Here is a 19776-nt window from a genome sequence, read left to right as displayed (position 1 = left end):
CACAATGGGCAGAGAGCGGATAGCTCCTAGCAGAGGATAAAAGGAGAGGGAGTGCTAATTTCCAAGCTGACATGAAATATCTAGGAAATTCCCACCCTCTCACACATACTCTCAGCGCAATGGGGGTGCAGATGCAAAGACTATTACTGTCACGTTTATTGTAAATGCCTGCCTCCTCTCTGACATGATATACTTTCACAGCCTAGTCTGTGTGGTTGACTGTATAAACAGGTAGAGTATGGTGTAAGACTGCTAATTTGGGCAGTGTGTGGCACGTCTGGGACAACATGCCATCACAGGAGCAGTAATGAGACATGTCATTAAATGACTGAAACTACGGGATGTAACGTGAGTTTACGAGAGCTTTAATCTTTCCAGTCATTTTGTCAAGATTGAGGTGCATCCTGCCTCTCTTCCTGCTGCCGGCTCCGTGGTTCGTCGTTTGAAGGAGGTGCTGTTGGATGCTATTTCAGAAACACTAAGTAGAGAGACCGCGGCAAGCCTCCCTGGTTGAGAAACAGCTGGATGAAATTATGTCAGAGTGTCGTCAAAGAGGAGTGTGATCAAATTGGAGCCTTATATCTGAAAGCGCTCGGATGACATGTTCTCCACTCGCATTATAATGTATGCTCCCTGAGGAAGCATAGCGTGGTGAGAGGGTTGGAAACGTGTGGAAAATGGGAATGGGTCCAACAGGATGGCCGGGTGACCTGGTGATTAAAGGCACAAGCTCCAGAACAAAAAGGTCATCATAACAGCAACATTCGAGATTCAAGACTGGTACTTGCTGTGACACCCAGTTTGGTTGTTAGGTCTATTTATACAGGGACTAACACTAGTAATTTACCGTATGTTAATAAAGGGGTATTCCAGCAGTTTAATATCACTCAAGTTTCAGGAGACAGGACTTAACAAGAGGTCAAAAGTGATACGTCAGAGGGCAAGTTCTTAGCTTCGGACTTTGAAACGTACCCTCCTGGTTCATAAAAGACGTTAATTTACACAACTTTTTTGACAGTCGTGATGAGTAAACTGACGTTCATGAGTAAAATCCATGGAAGTGGAGAGCCCCCAACAACAACAGACTCCGTTTTTGGCAGCAAACACCCTGGGAGATTCAAGGTCCCTGTTCTGTGGCTGCCCTATTCCTGTGGGAGGAAATATGTAGGGTTTTCTCTGGAAACAAGGAGTTAATTGGACAAGGCATACTCACCTCGACTGACTCAATTGTTTTTCAGTGTTTTAAGTATGCTACAGCTTTACCCCTCAGGACATTTATCCTCTCTGATGTGACGAGGCTACATGTTTCAGATTGACAGTCAGACATTCCTATAATTCCCTGTTATTATCCGAGACGGCGCCACATCTTGTTTCAAGCAAACCGCTCAGGAGAAATAATATATATATATAAATATATATATATTTAGATAAAGCGAGTAACATCTGCAGCTTTGATCATTGATATAAATAAGCCGCCTATTTTTGGCAGCCGCCTTCCTCACATCATCCTTTCAGGTGCCCTCAAACAAGAATTAGTTGTGAAAGTCAAAGGTACTCTTTGACAGAAGTACAAGGTGCAGTGTTCAATGTGCAAGACGTCAGACGTTTGTTTATGAGGAAAGAAGAGCAAAATCGGTGCTATTTTGCTGCAATATTTTCACGCTGGCACTGAGGGAGCACCGCGGTGCTGCTGGGATCAAATGAAGCCCTTTTTAACATGCATTGCGAGTGGCGTATTAGTGACACTTTGTGATCACACGCACCTGAGATGCACAAGACATGAGAGCCCGCGACGTTCTTGCCAACCTTTATTTATTTATTTTTTTGTACTCTGTTTTATTTTCTGCATGAGGAGTCATTGCAAGTGTTTATCCCTGAACGAATCACAAAAGTCTGACTTGTGTTGGTTGTCTGGAATAAATGCGTTCATTAAAAATCCGCCGCAACAGCGCTGCTATTTGTCTTTAGAAACGACGCTCCCAGCTTTAGTACTTCTTATGTGGTCAGTGAAGCTGTCATCCTGAGCAAGTATCACATTTAAATTGTCACTATCATGGTTAAAATCTTTTAATTGGCCCCGAGGGTAATTAGGGGTAATGTCATCTGTAAAAAGCTTGTTTACATACTATCAGTTACAGGCTGGGAATAAGAACGCGTGACATCTCTCTGTTCCTCTGGTCTTCTCATTAATCAATGATCATCCCAGATCAGAGGACGAGACAGACATTTGTTCAAATTACCAGTCGATCTTCAACACTGGGACGGTAATATATACACGAGTGTGTTCAGAAGGGAGAAAAGTCCTCTATCTTACATAACCCCCGTGCATCTGCACACTGTCAACTGCACTGTCTGTAGATAACGTTCTCCCTCTGGAAAATATGTAAATACATGCAAAAAAAAAAAAAAAAATGTATATGCAAAAACCACAACCAGAGATCTCACATTTCATCTGCCTCATGTATGTGTATCAAATTGTGCCTCTGCGCTGTAGGTCTATCAGCAGAGGAACGCATGGGAAAAAGAGGATTTCGAATCCTCTTTGAGTCTCTCACAGTAGATGCAAGCCTTGAAATAGCTGACATTTCAAGTTCTGTGTTCAGTGTGAATGTGACACACTGCAATAAACACGGGAAGGTAAATCCTCGCCAAGCGCAGAAAGAAATATCTGTAAAAAAGCTGTTGTTTTTCTTTCCCAGTGCACGTTAAACTTGCTTGGTATTGTTTTCATTTGCTGCCTCGACGCTGTTGCCATCATGTCCTAAGGCACTGAATCCACAATTCAGCCTCTAATATATACACTACAGTTGACCAGTTGGCCGCAGGATTGTTAAATTCACTTTTTTTTGGCCAAACAAGACTGTGCTTCGCTCTAATCCTCCCGGCCCTTGTGTGTGCTCCTTGGCCTGAAAACCGGGTATGTTATCATTTCTCCACAGACCGCTGACTGGCGCTGCCATCCAATTGGAGCAGGATCCCCGGGCCCTGCGGTGCTCCAAGTAATGCTGCTACTTGAGCTGTAAGTCGGAGGAGCAGCTGGCCCCGGCCTGATCGGCTGCTGACCTGCACGGACCACAGCCCTGCTGACACCACCACTGCCGAGACCTTCTGGGTGACACCGGGTCCATGGGTGTAGATGCTTCTGTAATCACCTGTTATCTCTCTCATGCCTGCACCTGAGCCACTGATACTGTTTATCCTCGGTACAATTGATATACGGCGGATTTCATATACTTTCTTACACGCTCAAGCAACACTGGTGTTGTTCATTCAATATACATATTTTGTAATTTCAACAGTGTAAAATTATTTATCTATTCTAGGAATTTGAAGTGATAAATAAGATACAAATGCAAATAAAAATAAAAATAACGTAATAATTTATTGGACCTAAAACAAGTAGTTTATGTGAGTTTATATCGTTGCATCCCGAGTTAGGCATGTAGGGAAACATCCCAGCATGCAACAAGCCAACAGACTCATCAACCTAATTCTCAGTTGATGGGTCTTCTTGCATTGTTTCCGGGGTTATTGTGTTGAACATCGTGTTCTAGAGTAAATGTGGACGGGCGATGAGTGATGTTTTGTTCACATTAGTTGACATGCTCCCCAGTGAGGGTAGGTAGCGTAGCGATTCCGGTCGAAGACTCAATTAGTCAACAAAATAAAAGTTAGCGGCAAAAAACCCTTTCTCTTCTTTTAGTTGTCGGTTAGGACACTAAGGGGCCGGTCTACGCTCTGCCGGAACTATTTTGTGAGACGCGCTGTCCGACAATGTAGGACAACAAAAGTGTTTATACCTGATCATAACGGCCACACTCAACGGCACGGAGTGGAAAAGCGAACATCATAGAGAGAGGGGAGACGTGATAATGTTTGAAAATGGGGATAACGGCGTACATTTTTGAGACAGGCATGAAGTGGGGGTGAGTGAAAGTTACAGAGCCTCCTTATCTGACATTGGGAAGGTGTGTGTGTGTGTGTGGGGGGGGGTGGTCTGAAGCTATCACCCGACAAACAGTTTGGACGGAGTATAAAGCCAGCTTAATCCTCAAATAGCCCTTGATTTAGAAGCCACAGCTGGCAAAGCGTGGTAAATTCACAATACAACACTGCACTCAGATATATGGCCAAAACTAAAAAGGAACCATTTAAATGACCTTGAATTAAAAAAAACTCAGTTTCAGTTAAATGAATATATAAACAAAGTCATATTTATTTCTTTATTTCTATTTGGTGTGAATAATTAACAATATTTTGAAGTCGAGTCGAGGTTTTTTCAGTGAAGGAGAGATCACAAACTTTGAGTCTGGAACGGATTTCCCTGTACATGATTTTTCAGTCTTCATTGCTTGATTTTAGACGAAGCAAAGCCTGCGAGCCAGTTCGGGAAAAACAACCCCGGTCTGCCGCCGGACTCGCGTGGCATACTCTTCTCGTACTCTGCAACATACATCCCGTGCACCCTGTTTTCTTATCTCTGTGTGCCGAAGCCATCAGTGCGCTGCTCACTCGTTTGATGCCGTGCCCGCAGCCACACGGCTCACCTGAAAGCTACCGCTGCTGCTGTTGCTCATAAAGCATTTCAAAAGCCTCACGCCCAACCCAGCATCAACCTACAGGCTTGGAGTCTACCTTCCAATATAGGGGAGTTATTTACTTTCCTGAGCTTGTTTTTTTTTTTTTTTTTTCCTTGCCAATTAGCTCCCAGTTATTATCCGTATGGTTGGTATATTTGGGAAAATAAACACAAGAGATCCAGTGGTCCAATTTGTGTGACAGACTCATAGCAAAAATTTGTTTTGCTTTCAGTCTCAACACACCTCTACATTTCCACAACGATCCATTTCATGAAAGTTAGGTACTGAAATATTAATTTTTAAAAAAAAATGGTCAAAACATGGTCGGAGAAAAAAAACAAAACTTGACATTAATAAAATACTGCTGATATTGCAGAGGCTGCCAACCTGTGTGATTTGTAACCCCTTTAAAATGAAGCAAATGCCAACCAACCAGTATCAGAGGTGACTTGTTTCAGTTGATTAGAACAGTTTTCAAGGCCTGAAGAGAAAAACACAGAGAAATATCAAGAAAATAATTTATACAGCTGAAATATGTTTTGTCTTATGTCCCATTTGCGTTATTATTATGAGTTCCTTTTCTAATATGTTTTAAAGCTACAATATGAACACTGGCTCAACATTACAGCATTTTTGCCTTTGTGAGTATTTGCATCATGGTTGTTTGCAATTGATGTCTTCAAAATCCATAATGCGTTAATCCATACTCTACATTAATCCACAATGTAGTGATGCAGTTCCTTTCTACTGACATTCCTCACATAAAATCCAAAGGCTTCATATGAAGGAAAAACATGTGGAAGGAATAAATACAGTTGATACAGTTTTCCTCATAGTTGCATCACTTTTACTGACTTGAGTATGTTGACTTTGACCGCAGTTTGAAACCGTAAACAAACAAAAACAGCCGCCTGCATCTGGGGCCAGTTTCAGAGTGGATTAAGGATCTTTAAGTGCCTCTCAAAAACAGATTGTGATTTCACTGTGTAAAGCTGCTAACGCTGAGTCATCGAGCAGGTCAAGCGGCTCACATAAGTGGGTGGATGTACACTGCATGAGTGGACTATCACGTGGAAATGAGAGCGAACGAGAGCAAGAAGCTCCAAACGCCATGGAGCGATAATTGGGCTGTCAGGCCACCTTTTCTCGTAACATTTGTTTAATTGTGTAATATATTGTGTTTTATCAGTTCATGACTGCACTGGACAGATGCTTTACTCATTACAGCACAGAGATCATTAGGCGTGTTACATGTGTGGATGACATATCTGGACACAATGAATCTAATTAGCTTGAAAGTTCCAAAATAGTTTTCGGGCCACAAACATACTATTGAAAATAATGAAGTTTAGTCATGTTTATATCAGAAAAATGTATATGTATTATTAGTTATTATAGCCAGAATTTAATACACATCACATCTATAAACATCATATGTAACCTGTATTATGAAATGGCTGACCTAAACCTGCAAATAAAGACTGGAATAGTAGAACAGTTGTTCAATTTTGATGTATTTCATCTAACTCTGTCTCAAAGCTTGGAAAAGAAGGCATGTTGGTCTATATAATCATTTGTTACTATTACATATGCTTTATTGGTAATTTCCTGTAGACATTAAAGCTGCACTTATCAATATTTTTATATTAAAAAATAGTTGAAATGACTATGGTTAGTATGAAAGTGCTCAATGTATATTATTTCTCCTGAGCTCAGTGCTTTCTGGTGTCTTTTACCTCGTTGTTTTGTTTTTTTCATCCCACAGCTTTAATGTTGTGGTTTACACTCACCACTCTCATCATTGTCAGTCAGAGCAAGCAGCTGTTTGTGTGCAAAAAAGCTCCAATAAACCCACTATATGCTACCTGCCAGCCGACAATGTTAGCAACTACCTGGTGAACGTTGTGGAGCATTAAGCGGCTAAAAGTCAGATATTTCCCTCGGAGCTAAAAAAAATTCTGAGCCAAAAAGGAACTTCTGTTTGCTGTCTGCTAGCCCAAGTAGCCGAGAAGACAATGAATGCAGGTTTAATGCCCAATGTGATTCAAGTAGGTAACAAAATAGTGAATCCAAATGATCAAAAAAACTGGAATGATTGTTTAAAGTTGATGTTTTCCTTTAGGTTAGCTAACTGTCTCAAAAGCTCGTTAAGACAGTTCGCTAATTAATGGTAATTAATGGTAGTTAACGAATTTTGCTGTGGACACGACAGTCTGAAAATCTGCAGGTTTTGTTGAAAATCTATGAACTGCATTCTGGATTTGGTTCGTAATCATCTGTTGTGTCTTGTAAGCTCACGTGTGATGGGCATATTTATGTGCATGACACCAAATCATCATGATGATCACCATCATAATCTGCATCAATTATTGTGCCTCGGAACAATGTTTTTTCCATGACTTTTTCAAAAATTAATTGTGATGTTAATTCAAAGTAATTAAGGTTGAAAGGGAAATACATAGCTACTAAAACCAGAGCAGTAATAGCAAATACTTGCTGGTATAACAGGATCTGAGCCAGCTGACTACATAAATAAGCCCACTTTTATCTGCTTAGGTTGAAAATGTCATTCAGCTATTTGTTTTTCCTTAGCTACCTGTCTTAGATTTATATCTGGCCGCAGTTTAAAGGGATGAAAACTATAAATGGGGTCCAGACATCCGTTCACATGAAACAATATGTATCTAAAAAGCGCCCTTCGTTGTTGTAAACAGCCATGTTAGTTGACATTTCCCATCCATTGATTCCCATCATTGGTTCAACCTTTTCGTAGGGCTTTGGCCTGACCTACACGGGCTCCACGCGGAGGCACAATGCCACTGAGACTCACAGAAAGCGACCTCCTATTGATCAGGCCGCGCCTAAAAATAAAGTCAGGGCCAGGCGCTGACGGAGAGGAGAGCAAAAACCCTGTGTCGGTTAATCAATGGTGACCTAGAATTTTTATGCCCCTGAATCGATACATCGTGCGTTTCTCCCATGATCTAATGATCTCTAGGATGTGTCTGCCTCTGACACTCTTGAGGAGAGTGGAGACAAAATGTCAGGTGGAAAATCAGTGTCATTTTTGATCGTAGTTGTGCTGTATCAGGGGGTAAATTGCTTGTGCTCTGCCAAATTTACGGATGTTTTAGCGTCCTTTCTGAAATTTGTAAGAATTTTGCAAACAGATGTGACCTTTCCAGGCGAAGTAAAATTTATTGGGCACTGCGTCACATTCACACTTTGGAGGTGTTAATTGCCTACTGGTCATTCTTTTCACCCATTCTTCCTTTATCTGCTTTTCAGTAAATCCCCATTTACATTCCCTCTCACTCTCCATTTTTCCCAATTTGTCCCCAGCTTCGAGTCTCTCGTTCTCCTCCTCTATCTCTTTCTCTCGCCCTCGCACCTCACAGCAGGAGTCCTGCTTGCTCAAGGCTATGCGCTATCTCCCCATATTTCTCTCTGGTGAATATTTTATCTCGCCTTTCAAGTATCATTTTCATACCGAAAGAGTGCCTGTGTCCTGCAGTGGTTTTACCCGCGCTCTTCCTTGCGAAACATCTCTGTCTCAGACGAGCTGACAATCTGTTTGCACATTTCAGGAGGGCTTTGGATCAGGGAATGCAGATGAGTATTGTAAATTTTTATCAACAGGCGGTCATGAAAAAGGCATGAAGGCAAACTGGTCATTTGGCATAGAGCCACAGATGACAAGCTTTAAATTAAATGCAGTTCATTTTTTACAGTGGCCTTTGTGGCCTTAAAGATAGACTACTATGGGAAAAGTCATTAGTTCTTCCCCTGTGTCTGTCTTTCTCCTTCCATCTCCCTCCTTTCCTTATTCTCTCTGCATCAGTGCCCAGAGTGACAGTGATTTAAGCTGTCAGACATTTCAAGGCCCTAAGTTCCCGACGCCGAGACTCAGATTTGGGATCGGCGGAGCCCACTTGTTTGCATTTGGCCAATTTACATCTTCAGGCTGCGTTTCCTGAATGCATGATGATAATAGTCCAATTCATTTTTCACAGATAGAAAAAGGGTGAAATGGAAAAAGAGAGATAGGGAAATATGCTAACGTCAGTGATTACGGAATAATGGGTAAAGGGAAAGGAAGGGGACAAAATCTCAAGAGCAATCCATAGCTTATTCATAGAGTTACATTTAAATCAATATATGTGTTTATTCATACATGTTTTATTCATCGGGCACATTCTCTGTGGAAGAGAGAATAAGCAATAACTTGCATTTGCAATGATCGGCTCACCCATTTATTCAGTTTGACAATATCCTGTGCATATGTATGTGTATGTGTGTGTGTGTGTACTTCTCATCTCAACATGAATACATGCCGGCACTGACGTGTGTCAGCACTGTATTAGAGTAAACGTCACATAGTTCCAGCTTCCGATCCATCATAGGAGCTCACTGAGATCACAGAGCGCTTCCCCGAACTAGGATTACCCATCAAGCTTTGAGTTACACCTCACTCGCATGACCTCTAAAAGTAGAAGCGACAGAAAGCAAGAGAGACCAGAAGAGAGAAAGAAAGAGTCAAAAGGGTGACGGCAGCAGCGACTGTGACGTAGTGGCAAAAAAAAAAAGGAAAGAGCTGAGCCATATATCATTTCATTTCAAGAGCTGATAAACCACCCATTCATCGTTCTGTGGAGTGGCTAGCCAAGAGACCAGACCTGGGTTTGGATTCGGCGGAGACCAAATCTGGGCTGGCGAGTGACTTTAGAATGCTGAAACCACTGGAAATGGGCCTTTGATAGAATCGCATGGCCAGCACTTACTGTTGGGAAACGGGATACGCACACTCTCTTGCTGTAAACTGAGCATTCTTACTAACATTTGTCCTAAAATTTGTGATTTGGGTTCATTTAGGCAGTACAGCAGCATGATACCTTGGGACTGATCACTTACATTCTCATTAACCCCTGTGTTTTGTTGACGGTCGTTGGGGTCTCCAGGACCCCAAACAGAAGATTAGTTTTAAAATAACATAAAATGATTTGATATGATACAACGACACAGAAATACAGTTAAAGTTACCTTCAACCAATGCATAAAATATATGAGCTGATATTTTTTTAAAAACTTTACGTAATTCAATTTAATAAAGGACATGATTCATTTTGTCAGTGTATTTCCTGAAAAGAATTAGCCCCTAATTATCTCGAGATTTACTGTACATATAATGTACAGTAGTCATCCTGCCCTCCAGCCATTACATTTAGTTATGTCACGGGAATGGAGGTCTTCAGTCACATCCTATCATGCAGTACACGATAACTGCTGAGGCTGTGAAAACCATCAGCGGTGGCTCCATGCGAACACACAAAGACTACAGCCGATATCTGCTAAAACCTGCTGCTTGACTTGACACAAATCCAATCTCTGGGTAGCTCTGTAACTGTGAGCGCACACTGAAGTCATCAACCCACCCGGCGGGTACAGCCAGCCCACGCCTGAAGTTCCCTGGACACAGTGTGGAACCGGGCTGACCGGCGATGACAGATGGGCGCTGAGATACCAGCGACCTGTGTGGCAGTCATTCTTCCCCGCAGACGGCGTCTGGTGACAGCACCGAGCCCGTCCCCAAAAAAAAAAAAAAAGGAGGGGGGGGATTGATGTGAAAAGAATGATAGGTAGGTACAGTGCTAGGCAACAGGCTTATGATTCACTGAGGGGTATCAGTCACGTAAGTCAGACAGACAGAGGCCGTGTATGAGAGACCGTGCCAGAGGAGGGGCGTATCATAACATGAGAACTCCAAAGTGGTGCCAGTTGCAAGTTTGACCCCGTTTAACCATCTTTTGAGACTAATCAAGTCTGACTGGATGTGAGGTGACCATACTGTAAGAACAGTGACATTAGCAAATAAATATGAATGCTAAATCAAAAAAGAGGTCTGTGACCACGAGCTAAACCTTTCTCCATTCCTATATTTAACTTTCTTGGTGTTGTCTGACAGTCCCCCGTGGCGTTTTGACCACCCCTCCACAGTGGAACAAAGCCCGTCACGTTGCGAACTGTGGCACTGAACGCCCGTGGAACAAGGGCACAATCAGCTTCAAACTGAGGCTGTTGCAAGTGAGTAGCACATCCTGTCCATTAACACGTAGACCTCTCGAGGATGAGGGCGTGAGCTGTGTGGGCATGGATTTGATTTTACTGGGTTAGTAAAATCAAATGCATGTTATATGTTCTTGTGTGGTGGTCGCCTTTGCACAATTTGTAGGCTTTATATATATATATATATACATATATATATATTTGGTTATTTGTATTCATACACGTATCAGGCAACCCCAAGGAATGACTATTTTCCCTGATTCAAAACAGGCTAGGGGACCTTTGTTGCATGTCGTTCCGCATCTTTCAAACCCCTCATTTCTTGACATCTCTCCACTGTCGATTCCCCAAATAAGTATTATAAGAATTATGCCAACATATGCCAACATCTATACCATTCTTAAATTAGTACATGATTAATATATACTGAATATCTGTATGGTGGACCATACAGATACAAAAACTTTAATATTTGCCATGGTTGGACACACTCTCTATTTAAGGTTTTGTAATGAAACTGCAGGTTTCTGCCATATGTTGTTTTAGTTTGTAGCTTGAACTTAATTTCAACAATCCACTCACAAAACATAACATTGATAACGGAAAATTCTGCGAAGCAAAACGTTTTTTAGAATAACCTACTTCTCAGATTTTCGCGTATGGCAGCTACAGTACGAATAACATATGGTAAAGGTTAGACAACCCAAATTGCTCGGTTAAGGTTAGGTAAAGATTATTATCATTAACCATAATCAGCAAAGCAAAGGCTAAATAATAAAATAGGCAAAGATTCAGCCACTCTGCCACCCTTACAGTCCCGGACTAATCAGCAATATCTTTCAGCTCCAAAAGCATCCGAAGCATATTACTCCCTGTGCAATGAGTTGCTGATAAAAATTATCAAATGACACCACTGCCTTGTGAACCCTTTCTCTGTAGCTGCCTATAAGACACTACAGTGCAAAATAAATATAGAAAATTGTCAAGCCATGTATGAATGTGAAATTAAATATGTACATTATTCATTACAGACCAAACATCCTTCTGGTGCTTTTGGGGTTTAATAAACGTGTCCACTGGCTCTGAAGAAATATGCTTTAAGATGAATGAGGAGAAAAAAGACGACATACAGTGCATCCTAACTCTGCAATTGCAGCTTTTCATATTTCCAAAGTGTCAGCATATTCCCAGCCCTAACTCTATCAATGTGTTTTATGGCTACAAAAGCTCGACCAGATCTGTGATAGCTCATCATTACACCCCTTGAATGATTTCACAGCTCATAGATTCATTTGGTCCAGTGAATAATGCCACAGTGTGTGCAGTAGTGCCGATAAAATTCCTGCTGAGGCGCACAATCCAACATTAGCGAAGCAGACTAAGTGGATAAAGAAGTCACAGTATAGCAATATCTCGTAAGAGTGTGTGTGTGTGTGTGTATGTGTGTGTTTGTGTTTACGTGAGAAAATAAACGATACAGAGAGAGAGAGAGAGAGTGTAGTATCCTGCCACGATCACAGAAGTGTCATGGCACGACTGTTGCCAAATGAGACATTATTCACATAACAAGCTAACACGGAGGCCTTGTGATCATGTGCTGTTGAGGATTGCAGTGGGAGAGCAGGGCGTACGGCGGTGGTGGCGGTTCGAGAGCGCTTGTTAGCCAAGACAACAACACCTCATTATCACAGGCTGAGACCACAGCCCAGACACTCCAGTATTTGACACTGGGGAAACAGTCATCATCGTGTTTATCTCTCACAGGCATACTGATGTCTGAATTTCTGAATCCAGAGCAAGAGACACACGACAACAGACTCCTCTTTGTGTGTGACTAAAAGCCGGCCAGTTTACCAAGGCCGCTGCTTTCAAGTCTTTCCGTCGTCATCATTCCCTCAGTTTTTGACAGGACGCCCTCCAAAATCAGACAAAAGGTGTAGTAGCTGTATCTCTTTGACAGCTGAGTTAAGAGGATCAGTTCGCAAAAACAGTTTAAAAATTTCTATATCACTGTATTTCTTGAGGTCAACAGAAACACTTACTAAGCTATATTTCAAATGAAAAGCTAAAGCCAACAATTTTCATATACATTAATATTTTAATATTAACGATGAATTGCACAACTCTGTGTGTGAGAAAAGGGTCACTCATAGTGACGAACCCACAGAGAATTATCGCCCGAGTCTGCACTTTCTCTCAGCTCTTTGCAATTTAGCATCTTTCAGCTCACTGTTTTTGTTTTTTCTGGCCGGCAACTTTACCATTTTGGTTCAGTCTCACTGCCGTCACAGCATCATTTCTGGCCACAGCATGCAGCTGTTTTCAGCAAAAACAGGGTCTAAAAAAACCCCAGTCTACTCTACTTCACCAGCTCAGCACTAAAACAGCAGACAGACAAAGTTAGCTACAATCATAGTGGATAATTCAGCAGCTAATATTTCCCTCTGGGGCTGATGGGAAGTAAAACAGAGCTAAAAACAGAGTGAACATTCATCACGTGGCCTGAAATATGGCTCCAAATGGATGCTAATGTGGCTCTGTATCTACAGAATGTGTAAATAGGGAACTGTTTACTGACAAATTTTCCACATCAGCTTAAAAGGTGATAATATGTCAGTGTTGTGTTCTGTTATTCCAGGTTTAAATAAAATGTGCTTTTATTATTTTGCACGTTTTTTATTTTTTTTGTGTACGGGATTAAAGCTGTACTCTTTTGCTCTTAACACAAATGTTTTTTTGTAAAAAAAATAAACATTTCTTCTCTTTTTTTAGCCAATGAAGTTAAAAGGAATATTTTGGTTGTTAGTTGGTTGACAGACTCCAGAGTTTTGGATACTTTTTTTCAACAAGGCTCTCTACACGTATGCTATTTAGGATTACCTCAACTCCTCTCACTGCTTACACATCAGCTTATTCGTCTTCATTGTGTATTCTTAATTTCAGTGACCTGAATTTACACCATTCCTGCCGCTCAGTGGGCTTCAGTTGCTCCTTTATTTGCAGCTTTTCAAGATATAACCATTAGCCTCCAGCAATGAAGCTGCATTTTCTTTAGAAAATAGTCTAGTTTGTATTAATGTCTTTATTAATGTTGATTAATGCATTACAATTTGGTAAATGCATTTATAAAACATGCCCTGATTAAGCAAAAAATGCCTTTGGCTGCTGTGTACACTCACTTTGCCCTTTTAGCAAGTAATGAGGAAGAAATATGGAAGAAGACTACAAAGCATCAGGTCCAAAGCAATTTATTGACAAACTTCAGAAATAGCCAAGTAAAATTCGCAAATTTAGTTAGAAGGTGATATAGACAAACTGTATTTTTATTATGAATTTTTAACAATTGTTACTGATTCATGAAGAAGAAAAACAATTTTTCAACGAAAATGAAAAAGGGGTGACTCTGTACAACACTGCTGAAGCTGGTGCTTTGCTCAAACAAGCAGTACTTCAGTCATCGTGTTGAAGGTTATCACTAAACAATAGTCAGCCAGCAGCCTGAAGTGCCTGCTGTCATGAGGTTAAAATAAACACTGGGTTATTTAGATGTGTGTTCCTCCACCTTAAAATGGGATCAGCAAGTGTCAGTCTGTGTAACCATTTAATCTCTGATCCTCTTGAGAGTCGGAGTGAAATTTTAACAACTGTTTATTCACATGCAAAGCGATGGTGTCCTGTATGCTAATAGGCAAAGAATAATAACTTTTCAGATTAATTCTAATATCAGACAGTGTTGACAGAAGCAAAAGTGAAAGGGGAGAATAAATTATGGGGTGAAAAAGCAGGTTTGTGTGAGCATGCACATGTAGCTGTCTGCTCATGTGCATCAAGAGTGAGTTTGGGCAAATTTAACTACAATTTCTGATTAGCATTTTTGAGGTTAAAGAAGACAAGGTTGTTTCAGCATGGGCAGCAGGAAAGTGTGTGCGTGTGTGTATGTATCAGACACGGGGGATATTATGTTTTTAGAGGTTTCCACAGAAGTATAAAGTGGACAAGTCCTCTGCCATAAACCAAAAAGACATCTAAGTTTCTCAAGGTAGTTTCATCCCATGTGAATAGGGAAGTTAGGGTACTTTTTGATACCTGCTCAGACCATGAAAATGAACAAATTTTCATTTTAGGAAGTCATAAATTGTATGTATTGGTTATGGGTTGGGTATGTGACATAGAAATTCACTCTGCAGCCTTCTATTTTCCATCCGCGGTGGCAGCCACGCTGAATAGTCAACCCATATAGTCAACCCATAAAACATAAAACATAGCAAAACTGTTTCCACATGTTGTCAGTACTTTACATATTTAAAGAGTTTGTAGGCTGGTGTCTTTTTTTTTTTTTTTTTTTTAGTTTTTAAACCAAAAAAGTGAAGAGCAAAACTGTAAGGAATGGATTACACACTATGTTTATCCAATCTAACATACGCAAGCTGTGAATATTAGCATGCCCGGCTAATTAGCTTACAGTAGTAACCTAGCTTTTATTTCCAAAGGCAAGGAGCACGTCATGTGGTAACTACATTATTTAGTAGGGTTTCAGGTTGCGTTAGAAAAACATCCTTGTGTATCTTGGCTGGTAGGCTATCGACAATAGCTTCTCTATCATGCTCTTTATTTGGTTTAGGGAAGTTAACTCTCTAGCAGCAACAGTAACAAAGGGCAGCGGGGCTAAGCGAACGGTCAATTCGCTAAGACATTTTGTGCTTAAACGGTGTAAAACTTTTTTTCTTTCTCCCAAAATGGACTGCTTCGGAGATCTTTACTTGCAGGTCAGCGAGTTGCTATCAACTCAGAATGTTTTTTTTTTTTAAAGGGCATTAATAAACATGTTTTTATGTTAATATGATGCATTGCACTGAGTCTCACCAGCTGATTTCCATCAGCAGTAGCGTGAAGGCTCAGGCAAAATACAATGTAGTTACAATGTAGAAAAAAACAAAACAGAACAAATAGCCCTTGTGTCCTCGAGTTCAATTTGATGGAGATGGGTGAGACAATCAGAACAAAAATATGTCATTTACAAAGAAAGATAAATGGATAAACCAATGAGCAAAAGCAAGAGCATTCATCATTTTGAAGACTGTCCTTTTAATTGTATTATGCTTTATTCCACATAACACAGAGAGATGTGCAGCTCAGCAGAGCCAGGCTCTGCATTTTGTTTTATGTCTCTCTCTGTGGGATGAATAAAATATCAGTATAAAGTGCAGATTCCGGGAACAGGCAAGTTGTTACAGATGTAAAAGTGGCGGTTTATCGTTCTGTTAAAATATCACCAATTTCAATCTCACAGTGAGTTGTCGTATCTGCCATTTGAAAAAACTGTGATGGACTCTGACAATATGATTACTGCTACAAATGTGGTTACTATGACATTCATTTAAAGTAAAGAAATGATCATGTCTTTAAATCTGATTCTGAAATATTTTATAAATCAAAATAATTCCCAGAGATAAGATTTTAGAAAGAAACCCTTGATAAGAAAGTAGATTGAAAATGGCCCCTATCTTTGATGACTGCCGATAATATATGTGCACTTTTTTAAGGTTAGGACAATTGCCATCTGTTTCTCTTTCTGTGTCATGCTACTGTCAGGACAAGCTGATTGATACAAACTGGTGCAGAAGAGGACTCCGTTGCAGGCAATGCTTCCTGCCTGCTCCCCGTTCTGTGCTCGGGACAAATATAGCCTCTAAGCGGCCGCGGCAGGCTATGATCCTGCGGGACGCTTCATGTTTCGTATGAGCGTTAAATTTTTTTCATTAACTCCAGGTGCACCATCACCATCTTTTCTCCCCCCTGTCTGTCACTGTGGGCCAGAGCCGAGCGGCACTTTCACTTTCCGCTCTGTTTAAACCAGGTTCAGATAGGCGGAAATGCACGGCAGACAATCTCTGCCCTATATGCGGCTACGCCACATGGGCACACGCATCACACGGAGAGGGACGCATGGATCACGGAAGACAACACCGCATGGGAAAACACAGGGCTGAGGGCCATTTCAAAAATCTACCTCTGGCTGTCCTTGACCAACCTCCGGGCTAGATCCTACTGGGTGGTCTGAGCAGCGTCGAGCTCTGAGAAGATTTATCTGGATGGTTGACAACTTCTGCATCACTCATCCAGACTGCTCGTTTCCCCGTAGAGAGCACATGTCACCGCCTTAAAAGCAATGCTGGTTGACAGTGGTATTAGGGGGTGGTTTTTATCTGGTATTCGCTTTATTTTGGAGCGGGTCTGAGGACGTTTTGAGGGAGTACAGTTTGAGTTTTTACATTTGTTTGCCAAGTTGCCGTTTCACTAGGGCTCTTCATGTTAGATGTGTGTATAGGTGTCATATAGCCACCTAAAAGTTTTTCTTTCTTGTGACCATTATATTCATGCATTTGTAACTGATCATTTTAGGCTACTTAGTGTTTTTCCACTCGTGCCTCTAATATTTTGCCCACAGTGGACAATATTAAAGACACCTTTCAGTCCAATGCGATAACATTAATTAAGAGCAAAACACCCCTAAAAAAGCTCTGTGTATTATAACAACCCAGAAGGTTTCTATCAGAAGTATTGCCAGACAGCCCAGAGGGGTCTGGTACACTTGGTTGTTGTGGTCCTTATACACCGTAGTAGTCCTCAAGCCTGCTTGTTTTTGCTACCTGTTTTTAAAAGTGTTCCTGAGCCATCTACTATTAACAAGAATGCATTTTAAGAGATTAGTTTGCACCTCTGTGTCATTTCAAATAACCGCTCACAGTTATGCTTTCCTAATCATGATTATTTCATGATTACATTACAGAGCTTGCTTGTTGTAGCAAACACGACATCCCGGCTATTGAGGGAGAGAGGTGACAATGTCACTGAATGCAATTAAAAAGCTATCAGGGGGAGCAGAAAAGAAAACATTTCCTGTTAGATTGCAAAGTTAACCACTGGCCTGAGCCAAACGTGGCCACAGGAGCACTAAGATGTTATTACTCTCTGCAGGCGCTGTGTTGTTATTCCTCCGTGGTGTGGGACGCTAAAGTGGGCCCAGTAATGACCACTAACAGCACTTTGCACTGCTGTTCCAAAAAAAAGGGCACATCAGGAGCACTCGTCTCTACTTGACTTGTCGTTGTTCACACAAAACCCCTCAAAGGCGTCTGGTAAAATTCCGGATGCATTATTGTTTTCTCTGGTGTTGTGGGGATGTAGGGGTGTGTGCGGGGATGGGGGGTTGCAAGACAGGCGCTGCCCCTCCCTGGAATCTGTCGCCCCACAGCTAAGCCCCCTCAAAACAAAGTCTTTGTTGTACTTGACACAATAACATTCTCCTGCTGTTTTTCAAGTTGACATAACTGTTACGCTCTTTGTTGTTTACTGTGAAGTTTCGCACAGTCGAACACACCTTCTGTCAGGTTTTGAGTCGGCGTGCTACACAACAGATGGTCAAGTTAATGCAAACGTTGCCTGTCATCTGATTCTTTCAAACATCCTAATCGCACTTACCGCAGAAGAAGCACAATCAGACAGAGCCAGGCTAGCTGGCTCGGCTAGTGATCCCAGGCTGGAGGTCCCACGTTGGAGCGAATCTGTGTTTTTGTTTTGACGTGTTTTTTTCTTCTTATTTTGTGAGTATTTGGTCAAGTGTGTCACGTGTACGCTTGGGACAGAATCAAATCAGATCAGATCATGTACTAACAAGATAAGGAAACTAACATTGACTCATACAACACTGCAATTCCTATAAAAGATAAAAGGATAATATCAGACACACCGGTGTGGGTCCAAACCCTAACTAAACCTCAACCTCAAATACACACTTTCAGCTACAGGTATTTTAACTGGACCACAAAATGAATATAAGATCACTTTAAGGAAATAAAATGATCCAGTTTAATACCCTGCTGTTGTTTATTTCGCCCAAGTTAAAAAAAAAAACATTGAAGGGTTTGTTTGCTGAGCTCGGTACTGAAAATCGGGATCCTCCACAACAAACCAATCGTGAAATCTTGCCCAGTTTGTGTTCCTGGACTGTGGAAGTGATTTAAAAACGTTGTTTTTTTCCATGAGGTATTTATAAATACAGATACAGTATGTACTGTATATATATCAGTGTATGATGGATAGTAGACTCTGTATAACCAGACAGCCCTCTCCTCCGAGCTTGTGACCCCATCATTTCAAAATGTTCTAGACAGGCCCCTGAAAGGATTACTGCGCAAAAGCTCTTAACTTTAATAAATCCCACTTTCCTCACAGGATATAGCACTTAGCTCATTCCCCAGTAGTACCTGATGTATCCCGTTTTTAGGGGTTAAAGGGATTCGGGGACAGTTCCCGCAAGCCCTCCCAATTCTGGAGTTTGTCGGCTGAGCGGGAAAAAGTGCTCACATCAACATGTATGTACGGAATCTAAGTGTTCATGATTGTATTTGAGTGTTATGACTGTGCCATCATTAAAACCCAGCTGGCGACAGTCACTATAAGGGGGCTTGGAAGTAAGCTCCGGACCCAGCAGGCGAGTCACGTAACGACCCTGAACATCTGTGTGAAGGGACGAAGGATCAGATTACTCACAAGCTACGAAGGCCGTGACACACACACACACACGCACATATCGCAAACACTCATCCATGAGTTGATGAACCTGTTGTGTTCTTTGACTGCGGGAGCTGATTTTTTTTTAAAGTTTTTTTTTAATGCTCTTTGGATAATCACGTCGCAGGATGGAAATCGCCTGCGGCAATGGTGGGTGTGACAGCATCAGCAGCTGCGCGCGGGCGTGTCACTTCCTACAGAAACAGTTATGTCTCAGGCACTGTAGGTCACCCTGACCACCCCGAGGGGACAGGTATCTTCAGTAAATGATCACGACCCGCGCAACATCATTAGGCGGCGGCTGCGCGGCAGCAGCTCCTTGGCAGAGTGATAAGCAGAAATATTCCACTGGGAAATGGTTACAGTGCACTTAGAGGGGAGAGGGATAATATGGGCCTCGCACTCGTTATTCTCAACAGAGCTGTGCATCATTTGTGTGCTTCAGCTATAAATAAAGATTTGTCACTAACCAAGATAGGAGCTGTGGATGAGGCGCTGGGCAGCAGTCGTCCTGAGTTTTATGATGTCTAATTGACCGTTTGCTAAACCCCTCCGCTGA

Source organism: Xiphias gladius, chromosome 5, assembly GCF_016859285.1.
Source record: "Xiphias gladius isolate SHS-SW01 ecotype Sanya breed wild chromosome 5, ASM1685928v1, whole genome shotgun sequence".
NCBI lineage: Eukaryota > Metazoa > Chordata > Actinopteri > Istiophoriformes > Xiphiidae > Xiphias > Xiphias gladius.
This window is presented reverse-complemented; position numbering follows the sequence as displayed.